Below are 14,422 nucleotides of genomic sequence, written 5' to 3'. Positions count from 1 at the left end.
CGTCCACTCCCGCTCCCAGACACGCGCACAGTCACCGTCAGCCGCCCGCCAACACCCACTGTAACCGGAACCTGCACCCCACACCTGGCGTCAGGACATGCGGACCGACACCACCTCCGAGAGCCGCCGCGCGGGCGGCGGACGCCAGCAGCCAATCAGCGGCGGGAAGGCAGATCTGGACGAAACCGCTTCCGAAGTGGGGGCCGCCGGGAAGTGTAGTCCTGGGCGCCGGGCGCAGAGGCCGCCGGGAGGCGTAGTCCTGGGAGGCAGGAGGTGCATGGGGCTTGGAGCCTGGCTGACCCCGGGCGGCCGCAGTCTCCAGAGAGGCACCTGTCTGCGGGACCAGGGCAGTTTTGTAGTTTCATAAGCGCCTACCCAGATTTTGGAAGTCTCCCCAGCCCCACGCCGGATGCACTGATCATAGCTCTATACCTCGCCATCCCTCCTCTCCCTTCTTAACTTAACATGGTCAGCCTGTATACTCGCTTGTGTACACCTGTAACTTGCTGGCTGCTCTCTTGCTTTGGTTAAATACAGTTCTGGTTGTATAACGACCTTTGCCCACTGTGCATCTGTACCCTTGCAGTACAGCTCAATGTGGCTGTAAAAAAAAAAAGAGAAAGAAAAGAAACCACACTGACAGGGCTTACTTTAAATGAGAGGCAACAAATTGTTAGTGTTTTCCTGATGATTTCTTTATATTTTCATAATATTGACAAATTGGATTTCACTAATGTTTTCTTGGTGTTAAATTTAGATTATTTTTAGCAGGAATACTACAAAAAATTCTAATGCACCTATATCAGGAGGCACATTGTCCCATTAAGGCACTGTCAACTTTGATCATTTGGTTAAGGTAGTGCCTTTCAGATTTCTCCACTACACAATTACTAATAAGCATCTTGTGGGGAGACAGAATGTACAGAAAGTAGTTTCAGAATTGCTAACCCATGGCTTTGCAAAACAAAATCTACTATCGCTTTACATTTCTTTTAATTGCATTAATATAGCATGTAAATGCTTCCATCTTGATGTAGTACAAGTACACATAGGTTGAATGTAATTTTGTGCTATTAAAACACACCTCATTTTGATTCCTGCTGAGAAACCATGAGGAAGGCCTGAAGCCTGTGTTCACATATCCAATTTGTTCACATATCCAAACTACTAGTGAGCATTGAAATAAATGGGACTATAATACTGGCCACAGTGAAGTGAGATTTGCAAGATGGCAGACTAGGAAAACCCAGGCCTTCTTTGCCCATGAAAACATTTTTTAAAACTGTACATGGGCTAAAATAATTTTTTTTTAGTTTATTAATTTTGAGAAAGGGGTGCCTGAGTGGCTCAGTTGGTTGAGCATCTGACTTCAACTCAGGTCATGCTCTCACAGTTCATGAGTTCCAGCCCCACAATGGACTGTCTGCTGTCTGCACAGAGCCTGTTTCAGATCCTCTGTTTCCCTCTTTCTCTGCCCCTCCCCCACTCATTCTCTCTCTCTCTCTCTCTCTCTCCCTCTCTCTCTCTCTCAAAAAGGAATAAACATTTAAAAAAAATTTTTGAGGGGATCCTGGATGGCTCAGTCGGTTAAGCGTCTGACTTCCACTCAGGCCATGATCTCACAGTTCACAAGTTCAAGCCCCACATCAAGCTTTTTGCTGACAGCTCAGAGCCTGGAACCTTATTCAGATTCTGTATCTTCCTCTTTCTGTGCCTCTCCCCCACTTGCTCTCTCTCTCTCAAAAATAAATAAAACATTTTTAATTAAAAATAAATAAATAAATAAATTTGAAAAAACAATTTTTTTTTTGAGAGAGAGAGTAAGCAAGTGGGGAAGGGGCATAGAGAGAGAGGGAAAGAATGCCAAGTAGGCTCCATGCTGTCAGCTCGGAGCCGGACATGGAGCTTGAACCCACGAATTGGGAGATCATGATCTGAGCCTAAACCAAGAGTCAGATACTCAACAGGCAGCCACCCAGGTGCCCCTGAAATAATTTTATAGAAGCCCTGGAAAACAATGGACTACAGCAATCAAGCAAATGCCCAATCAACAAAAAGCCACATTCAAAATAGGAAATTTCATGGCATCCTTGCTCACTTTTGTCTCAACACCTCTATGGTGTGATGCAGTGTAGGGTGGTCTAAAGGAAACAAAATCCCAGTTCCCAATTTCCTCCATCAAAATGAAGGAAGCAAACCAGATTTTACTTGTGACATTCTAACCGGTCTGGGGGCTGCCTGAGGGATTGGTCTGTTTCTTTGGATTAGGAGCTCAGATGGGGCAAAAGTGGAATAGCATGAATCTCAGCCTGGAAAAAGCTTTGGAAAACAGCAAGTATTGCTTGTGAAAGTTGCAGACACACAGATACCTGTGGCAAAAGATTATGGGTGGCGGAAGATGATAGAATATCTAACACTCCAAAGAGAAGTTGGGGTGAGCTTTATTGGGAAGTTGACATTTTAAATTACATGGGGGGTGGGTACTGCTGGCTTAGGTGGTAAAGCCTGTGACTCTTGATCTCAGGGTCATGAGTTCAAGCCCCATGTTGGGCACAGAGCCTAGTTAAAAAATAAATTAATAAAATAAATAAAATAACATAAATAAATAAAATAACAGGAAGAACCAAAAAGAATATCTGTTGCTGAAAAATACAGATAGCTGAATTGAGAAATTCAATAGCAGACTGAAACAGGCAGAAGAACTAGGAAACTTGAAGACATATGAAATTATTGAATCTCAGGAGGAAAAGAAAAATATTAAGGAAAAATGAATAGACCCTAAGGAACTTTTGGGACTCTATCAAGTAGACCAATTTATGTTCTACTATTGGAGTCCCAGAAGAAGAAAGAAAGAATGGGGCAGAGAGATTATTTTAAAAAATAATATAAAACACTTCCCAAATTTGAGGAACAACATGGATCCACAAATCCAAGAAGCTCAATAAATTCCAAGTAGGATAAAATGAAGAGAACCACACAGAGACACGTGATAAATAGTCAAAAGTCAAATCAAAGAAAATCTCAAAAGAAACTTTACATATAAGGGATTCCCAATACGGTTATGAGCAGGCTTTTCAGCAGAAATCTTGGAGTCCAAAACAAACCATCCTAAAATTGGTATGGAACCACAAAAGACCCTGAATAGCCAAAGAAATCTTGAAAATGAAAAAGCTGGAGGCATCACAATACCAGGTTTCAAGTTATACTACAAAGCTTTAGTAATCAAAACAGTATAAAATAGACAAATATATCAATAGAAAAGAAGAGAAAATCCAGAAATGAACCCACAGCTATATGGTCAATTAATCTTCAACAAAGCAGGAAAGATTTTCCATTGGGAAAGACAGTCTCTTCAACAAATGGTGCTGGGAGAACTGGACAGCAACATGCAAATCAATGAAACTGGGCCACTTTCTTACACCATACACAAAAATAAACTCAAAATGGATTAAAGACCACAATGTGAGGCCAGAAACCATAAAAACCCTAGAAGAAAGAACTGGCAGTAACTTCTCTGACATTAGCCACTGCAACTTCTTTATACATACATTCTCCTGAGGCAAGGGAAACAAAATAAAAAATAAAGCACTGGGTGTTGTATGTGAGTGATGAATCACTGAATTCTACTTCTGAAACCAATATTGCACTACATGTTAACTAACTAAAATATATCTTAAAACATCTTTTTAATAAAGAGCTTCTGCACAGCAAAGAAAACAATCAACAAAACTAAAAGACAACCTACTGAATGGAAGAGGATATTTTCAAATGACATTTCTAATAAAGTTTATTAGGGCCAAAACATCATTTTGTATAGAGCTAAATTTGCCTCTCTAGTGAGGCAAAACTTGCCTAAGTACTTTACCCAATACCCCACAAATTATGAGGCTTTCCACTCTGGTTGGCCTGAACAGGGACTACTTGTGCAGTGCGTGTATGTGTGTGTGTGTGTGTGTGTGTGTGTGCACATGCACAGCTCCCTCCTGTCTGGTTCTGTGCCCTGGAAATCTAGCCATTTTGACCTCCCCAGACTTGTAGTTAATTTTCTCAGAAAAATTTTAAAAATAAACTTTATTTTAGAATAGTTTTAGATTTAGCAAAAGTTTATTTTAAAATAGGAGAGAAGGGCTCCTGGGTGGCTCAGTTAGTTAAGCATCAGAATCAGCTCAGGTCATAATCTCACAGTTCATGAGTTTGAGCCACACATCAGGCTCCTCGCTGACAGTGCAGAGCCCGCTTGAGATTCTTTCTCTCCCTCTCTTTGCTGGTCCCCTGCTTGCGCACAAGTGCTCTCTCTCTTTCTCTCTCAAAATAAATAAATAAACTTTAAAAAAAATAGTAGAGATATTTTCTATACGTGTACCACACTTAGTCTCCTCTATGACTTACATCTTACATTAGTATGGTGTGCTTGTCACAACTGATGAATTAATACTGATGTGTTATTAGTAACTGAAGTTTATATATTCATTTTTTTAACTTTTTAATATAACGTTCTTTTTTTCTGTGTTCTAGGATACCACAATACTTTTAGTTATTATGTCTCCTCTTGGGTATGAGTTTCTTAGACTTTGTTCTCAGTGACAGTTTGAAGGAACACTGGGGATGAATTTTGCAGAATGTCCTGTAACTAGGATTTTCTGATGTTCTTCTTATGATTATACTGGTGTTCTATGTTTTGGGGAGGGAGACCGCAAGGTAAAGTGCCACTCTTTACATACCAGCAACCTGACTTATCACTGTTGATGTTAACCTTGATCACCTGGCTGAGTTCCCAAGTAACTTCTGAATAGGCTCTGCACTGACAGCATGCAGTCTGATTGGGATATTCTCTCTCCCTCTCTCTCTCTCTCTCAAAATAAATAAACATTTAAAAAATCAAGAAAGTCATCGAGAGGTAGTGATGTCATTAACATGGTAAGAGTTTTCTTTTCTATCTTGCTCCCAAATAACGCAATTTAGCCAATTACCAATGGACAAGACAGCATTCAATTTGTGGAAGTCCAGGAATCCAGCAGAAAAACTAGCATACCATTGGAACACCAACAACAAAAAATCCAAGACTGGAATCATAGAAGAGAATAAGAGGGACAGTTTCACTTTACCTGCATTACCTTTCCACCAAAGCAGCACAGCTCAATGCCAAGATGGATTTTGTCTGTCCTGATTTCTCCCATGAGGGAACATTAGCATGTGAGTACCCAGTTTCACCGCCTATCTAGAATGCTGAAAACCAGACCCACATTTTTTTCTCATCTCATCCAGAATATTGAGGTATGCAGTGTGGCTGGGAGACAGGGAGTGGCTGGTAGAATAGCAACCAGGGGCACAAAGGGATGTGGATCCTATTAACTGCATTGCAGGCTCCATCAGGAATCCCACCTGTGACTGTGGTAGATGCTCACCTGTGGATCTCAACTGGTTCATGGGCACCCCCAGTGATTCAAGTGCCTCACCTACACACACCAGTACATTGTGGTCCGTTCCTTGAGCATGCCCCAAAAAGTGGTGATAGAGACTCTGAAGAGGGCTACTGAGCATGCGTAGAAAACCAGCTTGATTCTGCAGAATTAGGAGAAACCACAGACTTAGGCACTCAGCACCAACGCAGGGACAGCAAAAGGGAGTCTGTCAGTACCAAACCTGACAGTGCAGGATCAATAGAAGGCATATAATTTTAAGATTTCCTCCACAAAAGGGAACAAGAAGTGTGGAGTAGACATATCCACAGAAAAGGTCTGAGCAAAGCTCAGAATCCCTAACAGGGCAAAGGGAAAGTATTTCTTGTGTAAATCTAACCAGTAAATACTTGAGATATGAGTATTTCTTTAATGTGAAAACAGCAATGCAAGATTTCAAGGAATATGAGGGGTGTCTGTATGGCTCAGTCACTACAACATGTGACTCTTGATCTCAGTATCATGAGTTCAAATAGAATTTACTTAAGAAAAGATTTCAAAGAACATGAAAAATGAAATAAACATGAGACCACCAAAGGAACACAATAATTTCCTAGTAACTAGACAAAAAAATGGAAATCTGAAATTTTCTTGACAAAGAATTCAAAATAGTTGTTATAAGAAAACTTGATGAACTACCAGAAAACACAGAAAGACAATTCAACAAAATCAGGAAAACAATGTATGAACAAAATGATAAGTTTAAAAGAGAAATGGAAATTATAAAGAACCAAAAAGAACTTCTGGAGCTGAAAAATACAATGCATAAAATGAAAAATGCAATAAGAATTTAAATGGCAAATTAGATCAACCAGAAGAAATAATCTGTAGAGTGGAAGACAGGCCATTCGAATTTTTCTAGTCAGAGAAGAACAAAGAAAAAAATAATGAAAAAAAGCAAACATTTCCTATGTGAACTATAAGATACAATTAAGAGAAGCAGTGTATACACTCAGAGTCCCAGAAAGAGGAGAGAGGGAGAAGGGGGCAGAAAACTTATTTAAAGAAATAATAGCTGAGAACTACTCAAATCTAGGGAGAGATTTAGACATCCAAGTTTATAAAATTTATAAATCTTACCAAATTTTCAATCCAAGATGATCTTCTCCAAGAAACATTATAATAAAACTATCTAAAGTCAAAGACAAAGAAAGAATTTTAAAAGTAGCAAGAGGGGAAAAAAACCCTCTTCACATAAAATGAAACTCTTATTAGGCTATCAATTGATTTCTTAGGAGAAACCTTGCAGGCCAGAGGAGAGTAGGATGACACATTAAAAGGTTTGAAAAATATATATATATACCAACCAATCCTACTTTTCCTGACAAAGTTGCCCTTAAGAAATAAAATAAAAATCTAATCAAACAGGCAAAAGCTAAGAAAGTTTATTACCATTAGACCTGCCTTATAAGAAATGCTGAAAAGATTTCTTCAAGCTGAAATAAACTACTCTAGTTAGTAACATGAAATCACATGAAAATAAAACACACGCTAGCAAAGATAAGCACATAGTCAAAATCAGAATATTCTAATACTTTAATATGGTGGTGTGTAAACCACTTTAGTATAAAGACTAAAGGCACAAAGCATTAAAACTAACATACAGCTACAATAATTTGGTAATGGATACACAATATAAAAGAGGTAAATTGTAAAACATCAAAACAAAAAATGTGAGGGGCAGTAAAAGGTCAGAGCTTTTGTAGTGATTGAAGTTGTTATCAGCATAAAATAGACTGTTACATCTAAGCTATGTTTTATGTAAGCCTCATGATAACTACCAAACAAAAACCTAGATACACCAAAGGTAAAGAGAAGGGAATCAAAATATACCACTATGGAAAATCACCAATCCATAAAGAAAACAAGAAAAGAATAAAAGAATAAGTAAACTATAAAACAGTTGGAAACAATAAGATGGCATTAGTAAGTTCTTCCCTATTAATAATTACTTTAAATGTAAATGGATTAAATTCTCCAATCAAAAGGCAGAGGGTGACTGAATGGATAAAAAATAAGATGCAAGCATGTGTTGCCTAGAAGAGACTCACTTCAGAGGGTTATATACCATGATCAAATGAGACTTATCCTGGGGTGCAAGGGTGGTTCAGTGTATGCAAATCAATAAATAAAGAAATCCAATTATATCACTAAAGAAAATCACCAAACATAAAACAAAGACTAGAAAGAAACAGAGAAAATCTCTATAAACAAGAAGTAATACAATGGCACTAAATCCATATCTAACAATAATCACTCTGAATGTAAATGCACTAAATGCTCCAATCAAAAGACAAAGAATGTCAGAATGGATTTAAAAAAAAAAAAAGACCCACCTATATGCTGCCTACAAGAGACTCATTTTAGACCTAAAGACACCTGCAAATTGAAAGTGAGAGGATGGAGAAATATTTACCATGCAAATGGTTGTCAGGAGAAAGCCAGAGTAACAATACTTATATCAGACAAACTATATTTTAAGCCAAAGACTAACAAGAGACAAAGAATAACACTATATAATAATAAAGAGGACATTCTAACAAAAAGGTATAACAATGGTAAGTGGGAACATCCAAAAACATAAAACAATAACAAACATAAAGGAACTAATTGATAATAATACAATAATAGCAGAGAACTATAACAGCCCATATACATCAATGGACAAAACATTAAAACAGAAAATAAACAAGGAAACAATGGCTTTGAATGACACATTGGACCGGATGGACTCAACAGGTATATTGAGAAAATTCCATCCTAAAACAGCAGAATACACATTCCTTTCAAGTACACATGGGACATTCTCCAGAATAAATCACACATTCAGCCACAAAACAAGTCTCAACAAATTAAAAAAAACTGAAGTCATGCCATATATCTTTTTGGACTACAATATTATGAAACTAGAAATCAACCACAAGAAAAACATGAAAAGAGCACAAATACACAGAGGTTCAATAACATGCTACCAAAAATGGGTCAACCAGGAAGTCAAGGAAGAAATTAAAAAATGCAAGCAAATTAAAATAAAAACACAACAGGATGCTTTTTGGGATGCTTTTTTCTGAAAGAATTATATAGCAATACAGGCCTCCCTCAAGAAGCAAGAAAAATATCAAGTAAACAAACTAACCTTATGCCTAAAGCATCTAGGAAAAGAACAATAAGGGAAGCCTAAAGCCAGCAGAAGGAAGGAAATAATAAAGATTAGAGCAGAAATACAGAATATAGAAACAAAACAAAATAAGTAAACAATAGAACCGATTAATGAAATCACATGCCGGTTCTTTGAAAAAAACTAATAAAATTAATAAACTTCTAGCCAGATTTATCCAAAAGAAAATAGAAACCTAAATAAAACCACAAGTGACAGAGGAGAAATAACAACCAACACCACAGAAATACAAACTATTATCAGAGAATATTATAAAAAATTGCATGTCAACAACCTGGACAACCTAGAAAAAATTGGATAAATTCCTAGAAACATATAAACTACCAAAACTGAAACAGGAAGAAATAGACCAGACCAATAGCCAGCAAAGAAACTGAGTCAGCAATCAAAAAACCTCACAACAAACAAACGTTCAGGGCCAGATGGCTTCACAAGGGCATTCTACCAAACATTTAACTAATAGTTAATCCCTATTCTTTTCAAACTATTCCACAAAATAGAAAAGGAAGGAAAACTTTCAAATTCATTCTATGAGGCCAGCATTTCTCTGATACCAAAACCAGATAATAAAAACATCACAAAAAAAGAACTACAGGTCAATCTGTCTGATGAACATTGATGCAAAAAAAGTTCAATAAAATACTAGGAAACCAAATCCAACACTATGTTAAAAAAATCATTCACCACAACCAAGTGGTATTTATTACTGGGTTGCAAGGGTGATTCAATATGCACAAATCAATCAACATGATACACCACATTAATGAAAGAAAGGAAAAGAACCATATGATCCCTGCAATAGATGCATTTGACAAAGTATGTCCTTTAATGATAAAAACCCTCAACAAAGTAGGTTTAGAGGAAACATACCTCAACATAATAAAGCCCATATGTGAAAAACCCACGGATAATATCATCCTAAATGGGGAAAAACAGAGCTTTTCCTCTATGGTCAGTAACAAAACAAGGACATCCACTCTCACGACTTTTATTAACTGGAAGTCCTAGCCACAGCAATCAGCCAACAAGAAGAGATAAAAGGGATATAAATTAGCAAGGAAAAAGTAAAACCTTCGCTATTTGAAAATGACATAATACTATAGAGAGAGAATCCAAAAGACTCCACAAAAACCTTCTAGAACTGATAAACAAATTCAATTAAGTTACAGGATACAAAATCAATACACCAATAATGAAGCAGCAGAAAGAGAAATCAAGGAATCAATCCCATTTACAACTGCACCTAAACCCGTAAGATAATCTAGGAATAAACGTAACCAAAGAAGTGAAAGACCTATACTCTAAAAACTACAAAACACTATGAAAGAAAGATGACACAAAGAAATGGAAAGACATTCCATGTTCATTGACTAGAAAAACAAATATTGTTAAAATGTCTATACTACCCAAAGCAATCTACATGTTTAATGCCATCCCTATCAAAATACAACAGCATTTTTCACAGAGCTAGAACAAACAATCCTATCATTTGTATGGAACCACAAAAGACCCCAAATAGCCAAAGCAATCTTGAAAAAGAAGAACAAAACTGGAGGTATCACAACCCCACATTTCAAGATATATTACAAGTCTGTAGTAAAACAGTATGGTACTGGAATAAAAATAGACACATAGATCAATGGAACAGAATAGAAAACTCAGAAATGAACCCACAAGTATATGGTCAATTCATCTTTGACAATGGAGGAAAGAATATGCAATGAGAAAAAAATCTCTTCAACAAATGATGCTGGGAAAACTGGACAGCAACATGCAGAAGAATGAAACTGAACCACTTCCTTACATCATTCACAAAAATAAATTCAAAATGGATGAAAGACCTAAATGTGAGACCTGAAACCATAAAAATCCTAGAAGAGAACACAAGCAGTATCCCCTTTGATATTGATAGTAGCAGTGTGTTTCTAGAAATGTCTCCTGAGGCACAGAGAACAAAAGTAAAAATAAACTTCCACCACCACCACCCCCTTTAAAAGAAATTTCCCCCCCAGGGTTACTACAATGAGCAAATCAAAACACACCTGGTGGAGGATCCAAACCACCACTACAAGTAGGGAGATAAAGCAACCAGAGTCACAACAACAGAGACCAGTTAACACACTCCAAAAACACCTCCTGAAGGGCCAGGCCCTGGACAGTGGATGACCCCTCTTTAATATAGTAGTGCTCGCAGGTGTAGGACATATAACAAGGTCTTAAAACACATAAGGGGCAGAAAACTATCTAAAATGATGAAACAGAAGACTTCTCCTCAAAAGAAATTCCAGGAAGAAATGACAGGTAAAGAATTGTTCAAAACAGATATAAACAATATATCTGATCAAAAATTTAGAATAATAGTCATAAGATTAATCACTGGGCTTGAAAAAAGCATAGAAGACAGCAGAGAATCTATTGCTACAGAGATCAAGGAACTAAAAAATAGTCATGACGAATTAAGAAATGTTGTAAATGAGGTGCAAAATAAACTAGATGCGGTGACAGTGATGATGGAAGAGGCAGAAGGGAGATTAAGTGAAATAGAAGATAAAATTATGGAAAATGATGAAGCTGAGAAAAAGAGACAAAAAAAAAAAACTAGACCAACAGGGGAGAACTAGAGAACTAGTGATTCAATGAAACATAATAATATCTGTATCATAGGAGTTCCAGAAGAAGAAGAGAGAAAGGGGACAAATCATAGCTGAGAACTTCCACAATCTGGGGAAGGAAGCATACATCCAAATCCAGGAGGCACAGAGAACTCCCTTCAGATGGAACAGGAATAGGTCTTCTCCACGACATATTATAGTGAAACTGGCAAAATACAAAGATAAGAGAGAGTTCTGAAAGCAGCTAGGGACAAACAGGACTTAACCTACAAGCATAGATACATAAGGGTAATGGCAGACCTGTCCACTGAAACTTGGCAGGATATAGGGAGTGGCAGGAAATATTCAATGTGATGAATAGGAAAAATATGCAGCCAAGAATCCTTTATTCAGCAAGGTTGGCATTCAGAATAGAAGGAGAGATGAAGTCTTTCCTAGACAAACAAAAACTGAAGGAGTTCATGACCACTAAACCAACCCTGCAAGAGATCCCAAGGGGGACTCTGTGAGTGGAATGCTGCAAAGACTACAAAGGACCAGAGACATCACCACAAGCACGAAACCTACAGATAACACAATGACATTAAATTCATATCTTTCAGTAATAATGCTGAATGTAAATGGACTAAATGCTCCAATTAAAAGACACAGGATATCAGAATGGTTAAAAAAACAAGATCCATCTATATGCTGTCTACAAAATCTCATTTTAGCCCTGAGGACACCTTCAGATTGAAAATGAGGAGATGGAGAACTATCTATCATGCTACTGGAAGTCAAAAGAAATCTGGAGTAGCCATACTTATATCAGACAAACTAGATTTTAAAATAAAGTCTGTAACAAGAGATGAAGAAGGGCATTATATCGTAATTACAGGGTCTATCCACCAAGAAGAGCTAACAATTATAAATGTTTATGCACCCAATTTGAAAGCACCCAAATATATAAATCAATTAATCACAAACATAAGCAATCTTACTGATAAGATTTAATAAGGTGACTTTAATACTCCATTTACAGCAGCGGACAGATCATCTAGGCAGAAAATCAATAAAAAACAGTGGCCCTGAATAATACACTGGACCAGAGGGATTTGACAAGTATATTCAGAAGTTTTCATCCAAGAGCGGCCGAATACACATTCTTCTTGAGTGCATGTGGAACATTCTCCATGACAGATCACATACTGGGTCACAAAACAGCCCTCAATAAATGTAAAAGAATTGAGATCATAACATGCATATTCTCAGATCACAATGCTATGAAACTTGAAATTAGCCACAAGAAAAAGCTTGGAAAACCTCCAAATGCATTGAAGTTAAAGAACATGCTGCTAAAGAAAGAATGGGTCAACCAGACAATTAAAGAAGAAATTTCAATATATATAGAAGCAAATGAAAATGAAAAAATGACAGTCCAAATCTTTTGGTATGCAGAAAAGGCAGTCCTAAGAGAAAAACACATTGCAATCCAGGCCTACTCAAGAAACAAGAAGAGTCCCAAATACAAAATCTAACAGCGCACCTAAAGGAACTAGAAGCAGAACAGCAAATTAACCCCAAGGCCAGCAGAGGAATATAAATAACAAATATTAGAACAGAAATAAACAATATAGAATAAAAAAAACCACAAAAAACCAAAAAAACAGTAGAACAGATCAATGAAACTAAGAGCTGGTTTTTTGAAAAACTAAACAAAATTGGATAATCCCCTAGCCAGACTTCTCAAAAAGAAAAGAGAAAGGCCCCAAATAGATAGAATCACGAATGAAACAGGAGAGATCACAACCAGCACCACAGAATAACAAACAATTATCAGAGAATACTATGAAAAATTATATGCCACCAAACTGGACAACCTGGAAGAAATGGACAAATTCCTAAACATCCACACACTACCAAAACTCAAAAAGGAAGAAATGGAAAATTTGAACAGACCCATACCTAGTGAAGAAATTGAATCAGTCATCCAAAATCTCCCAACAAATAAGAGTCCTGGGCCAGATGGCTTCCCAGGGGAATTCTACCAGACATTTAAAATAGAGTTAATACCTATCCTTCTTAAGCTGTTCCAAAAAATAGAAACTGAAGGAAAGCTTCTGGATTCATTCAAAGAAGCCAGCATTACTTTGATTCCCAAACCAGACAGGGACCCCACAAAAAAGGAGAATTACAGGCCAATACCTCTGAGGAACATGGATGCAAAAAATCTCAACAAGATACTAGCAAATCACATTCAACAGTATATTAAAAGAATTATCCACCATGATCAAGTCATTCGCCATGATCAGAGTCATTCCTGGGCTGCAGGGTTGTTTCAGTATTCGCAAACCAACCCATGTGATACATCACATTAATAAAAGAAAGGATAAGATCCTGTCAATAGATGGAGAAAAAGCATTTGACAAAATATAGCATCCTTTCTTAATAAAAACCTCAAGAAAGTCAGGATAGAAGGAACATATCTAAACATCATAAAAGTCATGTATGAAAAGCCCACAGCTAATATCATCCTCAATGGGGAAAAATTGAGCACTTTCCCCCCTGAGATCAGGAACACGACAGGGATGTCCACTCTCACCACTGTTGTTTAACATAGTGTTGGAAGTCCTAGCCTCAGCAATCAGACAACAAAATGAAATAAAAGCATCAAAAGTGGCAAAGAATAAGTCAGACTTTCACTTTTCACAGATGACATGATACTCTACATGGAAAACCCGATAGATTCCACCAAAAATCTGCTATAATTGATACATGAATTCAGCAAAGTCGCAGGATACAAACTCAATGTACAGAAATTGGTTGCATTTCTATACAGCAATAATGAAGCAACAGGAAAAGAAATCAAGAAATGGATCCCACTCACAATTGCACCAAGAATCATAAAATACCTAGGAATAAACCTAACCAAAGATGTAAAAGACCCATATGCTGAAAACTATAGAAAAATTATGAAGGAAATTCCACAAAGAAATGGAAAAACATTCCATGCTCATGGATTGGAAGAAAAAATATTGTTAAAATGTCAATGCTACCCAAAGCAATCTACACATTCAATGCAATCCCAACCAAAATGACACCAGCATTCTTCTCAAAGCTAGAACAAACAATCCTAAAATTTGTATGGAAACACAAAAGACCCCAAATAGCCAAAGTTATGTTGAAAAAGAAAA

The sequence above is a fragment of the Prionailurus viverrinus genome, chromosome D4 (genome assembly GCF_022837055.1).
Source record: "Prionailurus viverrinus isolate Anna chromosome D4, UM_Priviv_1.0, whole genome shotgun sequence".
In the NCBI taxonomy this organism is placed as follows: Eukaryota; Metazoa; Chordata; class Mammalia; order Carnivora; family Felidae; genus Prionailurus; species Prionailurus viverrinus.
This window is presented reverse-complemented; position numbering follows the sequence as displayed.